The sequence below is a fragment of the Rutidosis leptorrhynchoides genome, chromosome 11 (genome assembly GCF_046630445.1).
Source record: "Rutidosis leptorrhynchoides isolate AG116_Rl617_1_P2 chromosome 11, CSIRO_AGI_Rlap_v1, whole genome shotgun sequence".
NCBI classification, from domain to species: Eukaryota; Viridiplantae; Streptophyta; class Magnoliopsida; order Asterales; family Asteraceae; genus Rutidosis; species Rutidosis leptorrhynchoides.
Genome location: NC_092343.1, coordinates 74734236 through 74746052, shown reverse-complemented (window position 1 = coordinate 74746052; position 11817 = coordinate 74734236). Strand labels below are relative to the sequence as shown.

Sequence of the window (11817 nt, the reverse complement as noted above, 5' to 3'; positions counted from 1 at the left end):
AGACACTCTATATGCAGTAATGTTGGAGTTAGCTATACAGGATTGAGGTTGATTCCAAAAATATATATACTTTAAGTTGTGATCTAGCCTAAGACGTGTATACACTGGGTCGTGGATTGATTCAAGATAATATATATCGATTTATTTCTGTACATCTAATTATGGACAACTAGTTGTAGGTTACTAACAAGGACAGCTGACTTAATAAACTTAAAATAGTAAAACGTATTAAAAATGTTGTAAATATATTTTGAACATACTTTGATATATATGTACATATTTGTTATAGGTTCGTGAATCGACCAGTGGCCAAGTCTAACTTCCCGACGAAGTAAAAATCTGTGAAAGTGAGTTATAGTCCCACTTTTAAAATCTAATATTTTTGGGATGAGAATACATGCAGGTTTTATAAATGATTTACAAAATAGACACAAGTACGTGAAACTACATTCTATGGTTTAATTATCGAAATCGAATATGCCCCTTTTTATTAAGTCTGGTAATCTAAGAATTAGGGAACAGACACCCTAATTGACGCTAATCCTAAAGATATATCTATTGGGCCTAACAAACCCCATCCAAAGTACCGGATGCTTTAGTACTTCGAAATTTATATCATATCCGAAGGGTGTTCCGGAATGATGGGGATATTCTTATATATGCATCTTGTTAATGTCGGTTACCAGGTATTCACCATATGAATGATTTTTATCTCTATGTATGGGATGTATATTGAAATATGAAATCTTGTGGTCTATTTTTACGATTTAATATATATAGGTTAAACCTATAACTCACCAACATTTTTGTTGACGTTTAAAGCATGTTTATTCTCAGGTGAATACTAAGAGCTTCCGCTGTTGCATACTAAAATAAGGACAAGATTTGGAGTCCATGTTTGTATGATATTGTGTAAAAACTGCATTCAAGAAACATATGTCGATGTAATATATTTCTATTGTAAACCATTATGTAATGGTCGTGTGTAAACAGTATATTTTAGATTATCATTATTTGATAATCTACGTAATGCTTTTGAAACCTTTATTGATAAAATAAAGGTTATGGTTGTTTTAAAAATGAATGCAGTCTTTGAAAAACGTCTCATATAGAGGTCAAAACCTCGCAACGAAATCAATTAATATGGAACGTTTATAATCAATATGAACGGGACATTTCACAATCCCATTTGAATTTATTAATTCTATTGTTCCATATGGAAAAACTCTTTTGACTATGAATGGTCCAGACCATCTTGATTTCAATTTCCAGGAAATAGCTTGAATCGTGAATTAAAAAGAAGAACTCTGTCTTCTTCTTTAAATTCTTTTAAACTTCTGATTCTTTTATCATGCCATTTCTTCGTTTTTTTTCTTTATAGATTAACGAATTTTCATATGCTTCATGTCTTAATTCTTCTAATTCGTTTAGTTGGCTTAACTGTAGACGTCCAGCTTCATGTAAATCAAGATTACATGTCTTCAAAGCCCAAAATGCTATGTTTTCAATTTCTACTGGAAGATGACATGCTTTTCCGTAAACGAGTCTAAAAGGTGTGGTGCCAATTGGAGTTTTGTAGGCTGTTCTAAAAGCCCAGAGTGCATCCTCCAATTTCATGGACAATTCTTTCGGATTTGATCCTACGATTTTCTCTAGAATACGCTTTAATGCTCGATTGGTATTTTCAACTTGTCCACTTGTTTGTGGATGATAAGCGGTTGAGATTTTATGAGTTACTCCATATCTTTTGAGAACTTTCTCAAGTTGATTGTTACAAAAATGAGTAACCCAATCACTTATTAAAGCTTTCGGTGTTCCAAACCTTGCAAAAATACATTTTAAAAAATTGACTACAACTCGTGCATCGTTAGTTGGAAGAGCTTGTGCTTCCGCCCATTTAGATACATAATCAATGGCAACGAGAATGTAGAGATTATTATGAGATTTTGGAAATGGACCCATAAAGTCAATACCCCAAATGTCAAATACTTCACATACTTGAATGACATTTTGTGGCATTTCATCACGTTGACTTATTTTTCTGGCCCTTTGACAAGCATCGCAGGATTTGCAAAGAAGGTGTGCGTCTTTGAAAATTGTAGGCCAATAGAATCCAGCATCGTAAACTTTTCATGCTGTGAGTTGAGGCCCATAATGCCCTCCTGTTGGTCCTGTGTGACAATGGTTTAAAATTTGACTAGCTTCATCTCTGAATACGCATCGGCGTATTATTCCATCGGGACAACTTTTAAACAAATGTGGATCTTCCAAGAAATCGTGTTTTATATTACTAAAGAATTTCTTTCGTTTTTGGTACGACAACCCTTTTTTAAGGAATCCACATACTAAATAGTTTGCATAGTCTGCAAACCATGGAATTTCACTATAATCTATCTTCAATAGATATTCATCAGGAAAGTTATCTTGTATGGCCGATTCATTTAGAACTTCTAATTCAGGATTTTCAAGACGAGAAAGTTGATCAGCGGCGAGATTTTATGCTCCCTTTTTATCTCGGATTTCAATATCAAACTCTTGTAAGAGTGAGATCCAACGGATTAATCTTGGTTTAGCATCTTGTTTTGAAAATAGGTATATAAGAGCAGAATGATCGGTATCGACCACCGTTTTAGCTAGAACGAGATATGAACGAAATTTGTCAAAAGCAAAGATAATTGCGAGAAGTTCTTTTTCAGTAGTTGTGTAGTTCGTTTGTGCTCCTTGTAATGTCTTACTAGCATAATAAATAGGTTGAAATCGTTTTTCAATCCTTTGTCCTAAAACGGCTCCCATTGCAAAATCACTTGCATCGCACATTAGTTCAAATGGTAGAATCCAATTTGGAGTTATCATGATCGGCGCATTAGTGAGTTTTTCTTTAAGAATATTAAAAGATTTGATGCATTCATCTGAAAAGATGAATGGAGCATCCTTTTCTAGGAGTTTATTCATAGGAGTGGCAATTTTAGAAAAATCTTTTATGAAACGTCGGTAAAAACCGGCATGCCCTAGAAAACTCTTAACTCCTCTAACATTGGTGGGATGTGGAAGTTTAGCAATTACATCTGCTTTAGCTCTATCCACTTCAATTCCTTCCTTTGAAATTTTATGACAAAGAACGATGCCTTCTTTAACCATGAAATGACATTTCTCCCAATTAAGAACTAGATTTGATTGTTCGCATCTAATAAGCATTCGTTCAAGATTAACTAGACATGATTCAAATGTATCACCGAAGACTGAAAAGTCATCCATGAAAACTTCCATGCATTTTTCTATCATGTCGTGAAAAATCGCCATCATGCACCTTTGAAAGGTTGCAGGGGCGTTGCAAAGTCCAAATGACATGCGTTTATAAGAAAAAGTACCATAAGGGCACGTGAACGTGGTTTTCTCTTGATCCTCGGGTGCTATTGGAATTTGAAAATATCCGGAAAAACCATCAAGAAAATAATAGCAACTATTTTCGGCTAATCTTTCTAACATTTGATCAATGAAAGGTAAGGGAAAGTGATCTTTTCTGGTGGCGTCATTTAATTTTTTATAATCAATACAAACACGCCATCCTGTTATAGTCCTAGTAGGAATAAGCTCATTTTTCTCATTTGTGATGACAGTCATGCCACCCTTCTTAGGTACGCATTGAACTGGGCTTACACATGGACTATCAGAGATTGGATAAATTAAACCTGCATCAAGCAGTTTAATAATTTCTTTCTTAACAACATCTTGCATATTAGGATTTAGTCTTCGTTGGCGTTGCACATACGTTTTATGACCTTCTTCCATAAGGATTTTATGTGTGCAATACGAAGGACTTATTCCTTTAATGTCATGAATCTTCCATGCAATAGCTGATTTATGAGCTTTTAGTACAGAAATGAGTTGAGATTTTTCATTTTCAGTAAGAGAAGACGATATTATTACAGGTAATTCAGATTCACCATGTAAATAAGCATATTCCAAATGGTTTGGAAGTGGCTTTAACTCTAATGTCGGTGGTTCTTCTATCGATGATTTGTATCGATATCTATCTTCTTCTTTTAGCATTTGAATTTCTTCTGTTGTTGGTTCATATCCATTAGCCATAAGTGTAGCTAACATTTCAGTTTCATCAATTAGTTCAGTTCCTTCTCCTAAAGAACATTCTCCTGTTCCTTGTAATTCTGGAAATTCTTCTAACAATTCTGCATGTGAATCTATAGTTTGAATATAATAACATGTATCATCTGCAGATTGCGGTTGTTGCATTTCTCTATCAACTGAAAAGGTAACACTCTCGTCCTCTATACTTAGGGTTAGTTTCTTACCGAACACGTCTATTATTGCTTTAGCCGTGTTTAAGAATGGTCTTCCTAATATGAGAGGAACTCGAGAATCTTCTTCCATGTCCAGAATAACAAAATCTACTGGAAATACTAAAGTACCAACTTTAACTAGCATGTTCTCCATTATCCCTCTAGGATATTTTACTGATCGATCGGCTAGTTGTATACTTATTCGTGTTGGTTTCAATTCTCTAAGGTCTAGTTTAGCGTATAGTGAATACGGTATTAGATTTATACTAGCACCTAAGTCTGCCAATGCTTCTATTGCACTAAGACTACCCAGAAAACATGGAATTGTGAAACTTCCTAGATCTGAAAGTTTGTCTGGTATCTTATTCAACAGTACTGCAGAATAATTAGCATTCATAGTAACAGCCGAGAGTTCTTCCTTTTTCTTTCTATTTGTGATTAGATCTTTCAAGAATTTAGCATATCTTGGCATTCCTGAAATAACATCAATGAAAGGAAGATTGACATTTATTTGTTTAAACATATCCAAGAATTTGGATTGCTCGGCTTCAAGTCTTTCTTTTCTCATTTTAATCGGGTAAGGAAGTGGTGGTTGGTATGGTTTAACATAAGGTTTTGCCTTAATTGTGTTATCTTCATTAACCTTTTCAACTACCGGTTCTGTTTCCTTATCTTGCTCAGGTTGTGGTTCTTGTGGAGTAGGAACAGAGTCATCAGAAATTACAGGCATTTCAGGTGGTTTAAGTGTAATACCACTTCTTGTGGTAATAGCTTTAATTGTTTCATTCCGGGGGTTAGCATTTGTATCACTAGGTAGACTTCCCGGTTTTCTTTCACCTATCAACCTTGCTAGGTTACTTACTTCTTGTTTCAAATTTTGAATAGAAGCTTGTTGATTTCTAAATGCTTGAGCATTTTGTTCATTGGTTTGTTTCTGAGATGTGAAAAACTGAGTTTGAGATTCAACTAGCTTCGACATCATATCTTCTAAATTTGGCTTTTTATCATCGGTTTGTGGTGGTTTGTTTTGAAAATCAGGTCTTTGCTGATTGTAAGTATTATTGGATACTTGTTGATTGCTAAAACCTTGTTGATTGTTGTATGGAACATTTCGGTTATAATTCTGGTTTTGATTGTAGATTGGTCTTGGCGGTTGATAATTATTCTGATAATTATTTCCAGTCCTTTGGTTCATGTATGAAACATTCTCTCTTTGTTCCATTGTTTGTTCAATACTGAGACAATCTTTTGTTAAATGTGGTCCTCCACACTGCTCACAGCTAATTCGTATTGAGTGAATATCCTTAGTCATCTTTTCCATTCGTCTCTCGACAGCATCTATCTTTGCGAAAATGGAATCAAAGTCATGGCTAGAATCGGCTCTAGCTGTTTTAGATGATCTAACGATATCTTTTTCTTGATGCCACTCATGTGAGTGGAAAGCAGTGTTATTGATAATTTTGTAAGCGTCAGTTGCGGTTTTCTTCATAATGGAACCACCAGCTGCTATATCGATGTCTTTTCGTGTAGTGATGTTGCATCCTTGGTAGAGTATTTGTACTATTTGACAGGTGTCTAAACCTTGTTGCGGACATCCTCTTAATAACTTTCCAAATCTTGTCCATGCTTCATATAGAGTTTCATTTGGCTTTTGTGTGAACGTAACAATTTCTCCTTGAAGTCTTACGGCTTTAGATGCTGGAAAAAATTGTTTAAGGAATTTTTCAACTAAAACATCCCATGTATCAATCGCCCCTTCAGGTAACGATTCTAACCAATCTATGGCTTCTCTCTTTAAAGTCCAGGGAAATAACATGAGATATATCTGTTCATCCTCAACTTCTCTTATTTTGAATAAAGTACAAATCCTATTAAAGGTACGAAGATGTTCGTTTGAATATTCCTTCGGCGCACCACTAAATTGGCATTGATTAGTTACCATGTGTAAGATTTGTCCTTTGATTTTATAATCTGGCGCATTAATGTCAGGTTGAGTAATTGCGTGACCTTGGCCAGTGCGTTTAGCTCTCATTCGGTATTCCATACTTAGAGGTTCCAGATTTTCCATGATTGAATTTGTTGAATCTGAATCACTAGAGGATTCTGATTTAATGGGTTGTTCCTCGACAATCTCTGTTTGAATAATTGGTGGTTCCGGAGGAAAGATTAATGGTTCAGGATCTCTGAATTGTCCCTGAATATCCTCCGGATTCTCAATTGTGAGGTCGGGTTCAAAAAATGGATTATCGGAAATTTGAATTGGAGTACTTGGTCGACTTGATGACGATTCTAAAGAAAAATCAACGGCGACAATATTGGCTAGATGTCTTGATCGAGTTACAGGTGGTGAACGTAGAAAAGGTGGTGAACGTTTTGCTCGGTGCATTCACTGAATATCCTATTAGTTATAAAAGATAAAAATTATATAAGTTATCAAATTAATAGACTTTTCTGCTTTTGCCCACGTTTTGAATAGCCAAAAGATGTAGCAGGGAGCCAGAACCCTTTAAATCGGAAGCTCACAACTCAGCCACTAACAAATCCAATTATTACTACGAAGCAGAAAATTTGGATGTATATCAATTTAACCACTTAAAATAATTTTTCGTTGAAATTTAAAGAAATTTTAGAGAAGAAATAGAAAATTCTATGTCCTAAAAACTAGAGCGGCGAGAAATAAGAAAGAAAAATAGCGCGTCGAAAAACGTTGAAAAATAAAAGGTCGAAAAATAAAAATAAGAAAGTAGCTCTTCGAAACTTAAAAGTCCCAAAACTAAAAATTAAAAGTTACGTCTAAAAGTATTAAAGCTTAAAAAGAATTCTATATCCAAAACGGCAATAACTTAAAAAGTACTAAAATTTATAAAACGGCGTCGCAAAATTCTAAAGCACCTAAATCTTAGTCTAAAGAAAAAGTATTTAAGGGATTTTACGGCAATGCCTAAAAATCTAGAAATAAAAATAACTACGGCAAATACTATATTTTAAAACTAATTACGAGTGAAAAATACAAATATTACGCTAAAACAAATAAAAAGATACAAAATATAAAAATAAACTTAAAGTTGTAAAAAGTACAATTTTTATAAAAATATTATTTTTATATTATTTATTTATAAAAGTATTAATTTTATATATTTATAAAACTAATTAAACTAAAAATACAAATTAAATACTAAAACTAAAATAAAAACTAATTAAATATCTATAACCTAAGTAGGGTTAATAATAATAATTATTATTTAAAACCCTAATCGTACAGACTTAGGTACCAGGCCTGTCAACTCAGCTCATGTGATCGCATAAGCTGACCGTTGTAATACCATGCAGTCGCATGGTCTGCGAATTCGGGCCAGATATTGGGCTGCTACAGTGTAGTGGCCCGATTGTTTTATTTTTTTCTGTTTTAATAAAATATATTTATATAAACAAATAAAAACTTATATTTTAAAAACTAAAATAAAAATAAAGAAACTTTATAATTTTATATATTTTTAACAATCTCTTAAAAATATATATATATTTTTATTTTTCTTACTTTTTAAATTTTTGTATTTTTAAAATTTAAAACGCATATTTTTACAACAAATTAACTAAAACTTACTAAAAATTTTTTTTTTTAATATAGCGTTTCGCTTCCAGCGTTTAGAATTCCCCGGCAGCGGCGCCAAAAATACTTGATGTTATGCGAAGTGTATACAAAATAGTTATATTTTTACAACAAAATACTATTAAATACGATACAATTTTACACAAGTTATTTATTTATTTATAGAGTGGAAATACCTAAACCTTGCTACAACACTTATAGGCAGTGTACCTAATCGTACAGTAGTGTAGTTTTTAGTAAGTCCGGTTCGTCAACAGGGAACTCGCCAAGTTTAACGCTATATTTTTAAAACTATATTTGTAAAAATATAAATATATATATAAGTAGTATTATTATTATAAAAGGGGGTTTTTACCGTTTAATGACCGGTTTGTCGATTTTAAAACTTAAGTCGCAGTTAAAACCTAATGTAAAATATTAAAAATAAATACAACTTAATTTAAAGCGTAAAGTAAAAGACAATAATGAAATTGTGATAAATAAAAGTGCGTAAAGTAAATGACAATAAATAAAGTTGCGATAATTAAAAAGTACGATAATTAAAAGTGCAATTAAATATGAAATAAAGGAATTATGCTTATTTAAACTTCCGTAATCATGATGTTTGACGTGTTGATTTTAGTTTATTCCCACGGGTTAATTGTCCTTTGTCCTGGATTATTCAATATGTCCGTCTAGTTTTTGTCCATAACAGTCCATCAGTCATAAATATAAAGTGCGAGTGTCCTCGTCAAATTATCCTTATATTCGAAGTCAAATATTCCAACTAATTGGGGACTTAAACTGTAACAAGGTCTTAATACTTTGTTTAATAATTACACCAGGATATCGACTGCGTGTAACCCAAAGTTTTAATACTTTGTTAACAATTACGCCAAGTGTCCTTGTACAAAATTCACCCCTATTTTAATAAATCCATTAACTATTAATCCATTCCCGTGTCCGGTTAAATGAACGATTATTAGTACTTATAAATATCCCGCCCATCGTGTCCGATCGAGTGTATATGGTTATTTATAGGTACATCCAATTGTAAATCTTTATATTAAATTAACAAACTATCATTTAATTAAACAAATATAAAGCCCATTAATAGCCCATAGTCTAATTTCCACAAGTGTCGTTCTTTTGTCCAAACCCCAATTATGGTACAAAGCCCAATTACCCAATCTTTAATATTTTAGCCCAACATCACGATTACTTCAGCTTAAATAAGCATAATAATAATTTAGCTACGAGACATTAATTTAAAAAGGTTGAACATAACTTTCAATGATTAATAATAGCGTAGCGTTACACGGACAGAATTTCGACTTACACCCTTACAACATTCGCTAACATACCCTTATTGTTAAAATTAAAATTAAAATTATAATATATATATATATATATATATATATATATATATATATATATATATATATATATATATATACACGTTGATAGATGAAGAAGAAAAAGATGTGTTTATTTTGGCCAAAACACGCGAAATTTATAGATGTGGCCTGACAATTGGGGCCATGCGATCGCATGGATATTACTCTTCCAGGCCATGCGATTGCATGGCCAGCTGGGAGAGTTCACATGTGCTTGTTTTCTTCTTGCCGACGGTTTTAAATAAATATATATAATATATAAATAATTTTAAGAATTATTTAAATATTATATTATATTTATGTGCATAGTTGACTTGTAATTTTTGCTCTGTTGCGTCGCGCATTGAGAGTTGACTCTGGTCCCGGTTCCGAATTTTCGAACGTCCTTGCGTACAATTTAATATCTTGTATTTTGCGTTTTGCGGCTTGTACTCTTGTAATTTTGAGATGTTTCTTATCAATAATTGGAACCACTTTGATTGTAATTTGTACTTTTAAGCTTTTTGGTCGTTTGCATCTTCAATTCATCGAATCTGTCTTTTTTCTTCACCTTTTATTATTTAAACGAATATCACTTGTAAATAGAACAATTGCAACTAAAAGCTTGTCTTTCTTGAGGGATAATGCTATGAAATATATGTTCGTTTTTAGCATTATCAAATGCTACGCTATTATTAATCATTGTAAGTTATGTTCAACCTTTTTAAATTAACGTCTCGTAGCTAAGTTATTATTATGCTTATTTAATCCGAAGTAATCGTGATGTTGGGCTAAATATTAAAGACGGGGTAATTGAGCTTTGGACCATAATTGGGGTTTAGACAAAAGACCGACACTTGTGGAAATTGGACTATGGGCTATTAATGAGCATTATATTTGTTTAATTGAATGATAGTTCGTTAATTTAATATAAAGATTTACAATTGGACGTACCTATAAATAACCATATACACTCGATCGGACACGATGGGCGGGATATTTATAAGTACTAATAATCGTTCATTTAACCGGACACGGGAATGGATTAATAGTTAATGGACTCATTAAAACAGGGGTGGATTACATACAAGGACACTTGATGTAATTGATAATAAAGTATTAAAACCTTATTACAGTTTAAGTCCCTAATTAGTTGGAATATTTGACTTCGGGTATAAGGATAATTTGACGAGGACACTCGCACTTTATATTTATGACTGATGGAATGTTATGGACAAAAACCAGATGGACATATCGAATAATCCAGGACAAAGGACAATTAACCCATGGTAATAAATTAAAATCAACACGTCGAATATCATGATTATGGAAGTTTAAATAAGCATAATTCCTTTATTTTATATCTCGTCGCACTTTTATTTACTGTCATTTTATTTATCGCACTTTTAATTATCGTACTTTTTAATTATCACAATTTTATTTACCGTCATTTTATTTATCACACTTTAATTTATCGCATTTTAATTATCGTCATTTACTTTACGCTTTAAATTAAGTTATATTTATTTTTAATATTTTACATTAGGTTTTAACTGCGACTTAAGACATAAATTCGACAAACCGGTCATTAAACGGTAAAAACCCCCTTTTATAATAATAATACTACTTATATTTATATATATATATATATATATATATATATATATATATATATATATATATATATATATATATATATATATTTATATACAAATTTAGTTTTAAAAATATAGCGTTAAACTTGGCTAGTTCCCTGTGGACGAACCGGACTTACTAAAAACTACACTACTGTACGATTAGGTACACTGCCTATAAGTGTTGTAGCAAGGTTTAGGTATATCCTCTCTATAAATAAATAAATAACTTGTGTAAAATTGTATCGTATTTAATAGTATTTCGCAATAAAAATATAACTATTTCGTATCCCTCTGCTTTAACATCAGTTATCTTTTTCTATTTCAATCGAGTCCTAGCTCAAAATCATTGAAACCCATTTGATGATATAGTAAAACTGTAAGACGATGAAAACGATACATGGATTGTGTATTATTCTGTGTTATGAAGGAAAAAAAAGAGATGATAAACAATACCGGAAAGATGAACCCCACTATCTCTTTATTGTCGGTGTTAAAAAAACATATTAAAAAAGAACCGAATACGTTTTATTTATTTGTGATATTGGGTTTGGATATTACTTTAGGTCGAAATCCCATTTATCTGATTTGGGCCGAAAGGATGTTATGATCTGTTGGGCCATGAGCTATCTATCTTTCAGATTTCGGTTGGGCTGAAACAAAGGCAAGTAGGATAGAACAGTTTTCGGGTTAAAGCTATTAAGTCAGTAGTATAGATCAGAGAGGTCGAACAGCTCAATTGGTTTGGGGTTATGTTGGGTACATGAGAGATCATGGGTTTGATACTAGGCAGCGACGTTTTTTTTAGATACTGCAATACACTTGTTTTCTTGACGTATAACTACTACTACTATTATTATTATTTATCATTATTATTATTTTTATTATTATTATTATTATTGTTTTTGATATGATAAGTA

The 11817-nt window shown here is 32.2% G+C and overlaps 1 non-coding gene across 1 annotated transcript; it reads left to right on the top strand.

Annotated features, from left to right (window-relative positions):
• The first annotated feature begins 5875 nt into the window (after positions 1-5875).
• LOC139879126 (small nucleolar RNA R71) lies at positions 5876-5982 on the top strand. Its single transcript, XR_011769980.1, has one exon. It is a non-coding gene; the product is annotated as a small nucleolar RNA R71 (small nucleolar RNA).
• The last annotated feature ends 5835 nt before the right edge of the window (positions 5983-11817 follow it).